Raw genomic sequence first — 6,465 nt, 5'->3', positions numbered from 1 at the left:
CTTAATGACCATTTTGCTATCGGATGTTCTACATGCAATTGCTTCTACCCACTTTGAAACATAATCAACTGCTACTAGAATATATTTATTTCCAAAGGAATTTGGAAATGGTCCCATGAAATCGATTCCCCAAACATCAAAAACTTCAACTACCAAGATTGGGTTGAGTGGCATCATGTGTCGCTTGGTGATTCGACCCATTTTCTGACATTGAGCACAACTTTTACAATATTCATGAGCATCCTTAAACAAATTGGGCCAATAAAAATCACATTGGAGAACCTTAGCAGCAGTTTTCTTAGACGCGAAGTGACCCCCACATGCTTGATCATGACAAAAAGATAAAATATTCATGACTTCGTTATCTGGGATACACCTTCTAATAATTTGATCAGGACATTGTTTAAAAAGATAAGGATCATCCCAAATGAAATACTTCACTTGGGCAAAGAATTTATATTATCCTGCTTAGTCCAATGAGAAGGTATCTTACCTATGGCTAAATAATTTACAATATCAGCAAACCAAGGTTCAGTAGACACAGACATGAGTTGCTCATCTGGAAAAGATTTATTGATGGGTGGTTCACTAGATGGTGCGACTGAAATTCAGGACAAATGATCTGCTACAACGTTCTCAGTACCTTTCTTGTCCCTAATTTCTAGGTCAAATTTTGAAGGAGCAAAATCCATCTGATTAAACGTGCCTTGGCATCCTTCTTTGCTAGGAGATGTCTAATGGCTGAGTGATCGATGTAAACAATGGTGTGGATCCCAACCAAATAAGATCTAAATTTCTCTAAAGCAAAGACAACGGCAAGGAACTCCTTCTCAGTTGTGGTGTAGTTAAGCTGCGCATCATTTAAGGTTTTACTTGCATAATATATCACTCTAGGCAGCTTATTTATTCGTTGACCTAAGATTGCACCCACAACATGATCGGACGCATCACACATTAATTCAAATGGTTCAGACCAGACAGGAGGATGAATGATTGGAGCTGATACAAGTGCATTTTTTAGAAATTCAAAGGATTCCAAGCACTCATGAGTAAATTCAAATTTGGTATCCTTTGCCAAAAGATTAGTCAGTGGACGTGCTACTTTGCTAAAGTTGGCAATAAACCTTCTATAGAATCCAGCATGACCTAAAAATAAACGTATTTCTTTCACAGATTTAGGTGGTGGAAGACTTGCAATTAGATCTATTTTGGCCTTGTCCACTTCAATCCCCTTTTTAGAAATGACATGGCCAAGAACTATTCCCTGTTTGACCATAAACTGACATTTTTCCCAGTTGAGAACTAGGTGCTTCTCCTTACATCGTTCTAGAACTAATTGCAGGTGATTCAGACACTCGGAGAAGGTTAGACCAAAAACAGAAAAGTCATCCATAAAAATTTCTAGAAATCATTCTATCATATCTGAAAACATGCTGATCATGCATCTCTGAAAGGTTGCCGGTGCATTACATAGTCCAAAGGGCATTCGTCTGTAGGCAAAAGTACCAAATGGACAGGTGAATGTAGTCTTTTCTTGATCTTCAGCGGCTATGGGGATCTGGTTGTAACCGGAGTATCCATCAAGAAAATAGTAAAACTCTTGTCCGACTAGTCTTTCCAACATTTGATCAATAAATGGCAAAGGAAAGTGATCTTTCCTTGTCGCAGCATTCAACTTTCTATAGTCTATACAGACCCTCCATCCCGTTTGGGTCCTAGTTGGGATAAGTTCGTTTGCATCATTTTGGACCACTGTTACCCCAGATTTCTTGGGTACTACTTGAACTGGGCTTACCCAAGAGCTATTAGAAATAGGATAAATTATTCCACTATCTAGGAGTTTCAGAATCTCCTTTTTAACTACATCCTTCATAACTGGATTAAGCCTTCTTTGGGCTTCTCTTGTTGGTTTAGCCTCTTCCTCTAAGTATATTCTATGTTGAACTATAGAAGGGCTTATTCCTTTGATATCTGCTATGGTCCAACCTATTGCTTCCTGATTTGCTTTTAGAACTGACACTAACTCCTCCTCTTGCTTGGGATCTAGGTCTGATGCAATAATTACAGGCAAAGTTTCTTTGGGTCCTAGATATGCATACTTGAGATGTTCTGGGAGGGGTTTCAGTTCTAAAATGGGTGCTTTCTCTATCGATGGTTTAGGTGATGGTTTCACCATCTCAATGATTGGTTCAGTAGGAAGTGTCGATTCCTGATTAATCTGATTTTCTTTAAGTATTTCATTGACATCCTCAGACTCATGGATTAACCAGGGGTTAGACTCTAGGTCGACTTCATCATCACTAATGTCAATGGATTCATAAATACCATCTTGGACTTCATTGACATCAGCATGAGAAGAGGATTCCTGTTCTAAGTTAAAAACATTAAGCTCAATGGTCATATTCCCAAAGGATAACTTCATTAGACCATTTCGACAATTGATTTCAGCATTGGCCGTAGCTAAGAATGGTCTTCCTAAAATGACAGGTATATGTCCTTTAGGATTCGCAACTGGCTCAGTCTCTAAAACAATAAAATCTACAGGGAAAATAAAATTTTCAACCTTTATCAGAACATCCTCGACCATTCCCTTAGGGATCCTGAGAGATCTATCGGCTAACTGTAATGTGATCCCAGTAGGTTGAAGTTTTTCTAATCCTAGTTGTTCATACACCGAATATGGAAGGATATTCACACTAGCTCCTAGATCTAGCAAGGTCTTTTTTATATTGATTTCTCCAATAATACAAGAAATTGTTGGAGCTCCAGGGTCCTTATATTTAATTGGCACATGGCTAGATAGGTATGAACTGACACTTACAGCCAAAAATACTTTTTTTGGTACATTAGTGGTCCTTTTCCTAGTGCAAAGATCTTTTAAAAATTTGGCATAAGTTGGAACCTGATGGATTATATCTAAAAGAGGAATATTAACTTGGACTTGTTTAAATACCTCTAAAATTTTGTCTAAATGTTCAGATTTATTAGATTTCAGTCTATTTGGAAAAGGAGCTCTAGGACTTTTAAGTACTGGACTAGGTGAATTTTCAGTTTCTGGTGCTTGAGGTTGAAAGGTAGTAGTTTTAGAAGGTGACTCGGCAGATGAGTCATCTATATCATCAAGTGCAACTACCTTATTGTCTATTTGTTTTCCTGATCTTAAGGTATGAATGGCATTTACACCATTAACTTGGTTTCCTTGTTGGGGTCGTGGACCATTTTGGTTCCTAGGTTTGGCTCATGTTGGCTAGGTAACCTACCATGTTCTCGTTCACTAATGGTCGAAGCCAGCTGACTTACTTGCATTTCCAGACGGGCTATAGCTTGGGTGTTATTATTTATGAGTTGACCCGTAGTTTGCATAAAGCTGGTATGTGTTTTCATCATGGCTTCTAGGCTTTTCTCTAAAGAGGTAATTTTCTTGTCATTATCATGGAAGCCTGGCGGGTTGTTCATTACTGGGTTGGAACTTAGATTTTGCTGATTGAAATTTGGATTACCTACATTAGGATTCTGGGACCATGAGAAATTCGGGTGATTCCTCCAACCTGGGTTATATGTGGGTGCATAAGGATTGTTCAATGGTCCTTGATAGGTGGCATTCACCTGTGCACACTCATTCGAGTAGGAACATTCTTCTAAGACATGGTCTGGTGCATTGCACCCTTTACACATGGGTGCAGATATTTGATTTACATTGACTGGTCTCTGTAATTCTAAGGCTTCCAATCTACGTGTTAAGGTTGCAATCTTGGCCTCTGATGCTAGGGTTGGTTGAATTTGATGCATTCCTCCTCTTGAAGGTGTAGCTTTATCAGGTTCCCTAGTTGTTTCCCACTGTAAATTTTTCTCGGCTAGGTCTTCTAAGAATTGCCAAGCTTCAGTAGTTTCTTTGTCCATAAATTGGCCTTGGCACATGGACTCTAGCATGGTTCTTGAGTTTGAATCTAACCCCTCATAGATGATCTGGCATAGTCTCCAAGTTTCTATTCCATGGTGTGGGCATTGGGTCAAAAGATTTTTGAAACGATCAAAGTACTTCCAAAATGATTCACCAGCTAGTTGGTAAAATTGATTTATTTCATTCCTAATCCTAGCTGTTTTATGATGGGGAAAATATTTTTTTAAAAATATTCTCACAAAGCCCTCCCAGGTAGTGACAGAATAGTTTGGCAGACTATAAAGCCACTTCTTAGCATTGTCCTTAAGGGCAAAGTTGATTAATCTAAGTTTGACCTCATCCTCTGTTAATTGCAGTTTCATGGTTGCACATACCTCCTCAAATTCTCTAATAAATATATAAGCATCCTCTAATCCTGTGAATTTTGGAAGCATATTTATGATTTGAGGTTTGATTTCAAAATTGTTAGCTGTGGGTTGTGGCAACCTGATACAAGATGGTTGGATGGAGCCAACTGGATAACACAAATCCTTAAGGGTCATGGGTTGGATTGGTTCAGCCATTGGAACAACAGGAATTGACTCAATTCTAACTAGACGACCCGACACTCTTCTCCACACACGAGGTGTACGGTTCTCGATGTTTATATAAATTTTTTTTTTTTTAATAAAATTTTTATGTATAAGGAAAAGAAAGAAAAGAGAAAAAGTTCTAAAGAGAAGATCCTAAGGAGTCCTAAATCTAAAGAAAAGTAACCAAATTAATTTAAATTTTAAAATTTTTTTTTTCAAACAAGTGAATCAATAAATTAAACTCAATCTATCCTAGGGTTAACCTAAATCTAGACAGCTCCTAACTATTCCAAGATGACCCTTCAAACCTTCCAAGTGGAGATTGATCAACTAGTTAGCCAGGTAAGTATAAGAGGTGGGAGGTTCACTCATCGTTGCCTTTCTAGACACCAAACGAGTTGGCCAGGCCAGCAACTGAACCAATTTAACAAACCACCCTCAGGGACTTGCCTAGACACCAACTAATCAAACAACTCAAACTTGGTAGAACTCTTAGGGTTCCTTGTCCTATTGAGCTCGAATTCCTTAAGGTTGACGTCTAATTGATTTTAAGATTAAAAGTCTAGGTAATGCAATATGATGGAGATGGTTTTTGGGCTAAGGAAGGGTAATGAAATCCCCACCTTATCTTGTTAATGGGTTGATGCCCTTAGATTAATTATGAAAATGCAAATACAAATAAACAAGATGACCAAGAATGTAAAAGATTTTAATTTAGAATTTTTTTTTATTTTGATATTTTACTTCACGATTATGAAATGTCTTTTGTTTTGTTTTATATTTTTTTTTTTTGTGATTAAGTAAATTCAAATGATTAGGTCTAAAAGCAAAAGTAATTAACTAAAAATAATAAAAAAGAAATTAGAAGCGTACCTGAGTTTTTCAGCAATCACCAACTAAATATAGAAACCTAAAGAAAAAAGAAAGAAAGTTATAACGCACGAAGAACAAATATTTGAAAATAATTTAAAACGCCAAATCTCCGGCAACGGCGCCAAAAACTTGATGTTCAAATCTTAAAATTTGTAAATAAAACTGCAAGCGCACGGTGTGCAGAGTAGCACGACCAGCGAGTACGGGTCGATCCCACAGAGACTTGGTTTTAAAAATAATTTTCAAATCTATGCTCAAGCGAGCTTTAACAAAAATCGAAAGTCGAAAGTTGTTTGCTAAAGACAATAAGACTAAGGATCTAGGGTTTTTGAATCCACTAGATCTAGATTAGGGAATTCTACCTAGAATTTTTCTTATTGATCCTAACGACTACTCCTCTTGTCTTTCCCAAGCATAGATTATGAAGGGACTAAGGCCCAACGATAACCCATCAAGATTCTTTACAGGGGAGTAGTAACTAGGATCCCTTAGGGTTTTCTCCTCCTATGCACTGAATCAAGCATGAACTATGAAGGGACTCTGACCCAACTGTAGTTCATCAAAAATTTTTGGCAAAAGAGGAAGAAAAAGAAACCCTAAGAAAAAGAAAGAACCCTATGTAAAATCCTTACTCATGATCTAGCTTCATCGCAAACCCTAGAAGGGATGCTTAGCTAGACATGATCTAAATCTACTTGCAAAATTTAAATACAGAAAAATAAACTACCCTAATTTCATAAATTAAACTATCCTAATTGCATAAATTTAAACTGCATAATTTAAACTAACCTAATTGCATAAAATTAAATTGCATAAATTAAACTATCCTAATTGCAAGAAAAATAAATTGCATAATGTAAAGAGATGAAATTGCATAAAAATAAGATTTTATATATAAAAAAAAAATTTATTACAAAAATCTCAAAGCTCGAGGCTTGAAAAGAGAGCTAAAAACCCCACTATCTAGGGTTACAAGCTTGATCGGAAGGAAGAATACATAAAACAAGGGCCTTTGGGGGCTTTTTATAGGCATTTGGGGGTTATAAGGTTTTCAAAACTTTCGATGTGGGACTAAGAGGTTTTAGAGAGTTGTTAGGGGGGTTTATGGTATGCCGATGG

The 6,465-nt window shown here is 37.0% G+C and overlaps 1 non-coding gene across 1 annotated transcript; it reads left to right on the top strand.

The window, feature by feature from the left end:
- The first annotated feature begins 3,988 nt into the window (after window positions 1-3,988).
- Window positions 3,989-4,095, top strand: LOC140853880 (small nucleolar RNA R71). Its single transcript, XR_012137022.1, has one exon. It is a non-coding gene; the product is annotated as a small nucleolar RNA R71 (small nucleolar RNA).
- Window positions 4,096-6,465: the final 2,370 nt, after the last annotated feature.

This window comes from Elaeis guineensis, chromosome 14, assembly GCF_000442705.2.
Source record: "Elaeis guineensis isolate ETL-2024a chromosome 14, EG11, whole genome shotgun sequence".
Taxonomy (NCBI): Eukaryota; Viridiplantae; Streptophyta; class Magnoliopsida; order Arecales; family Arecaceae; genus Elaeis; species Elaeis guineensis.
The sequence above is the reverse complement of the archived record's forward strand: the minus strand, read 5'-3'. Positions and strand labels throughout refer to the sequence as shown.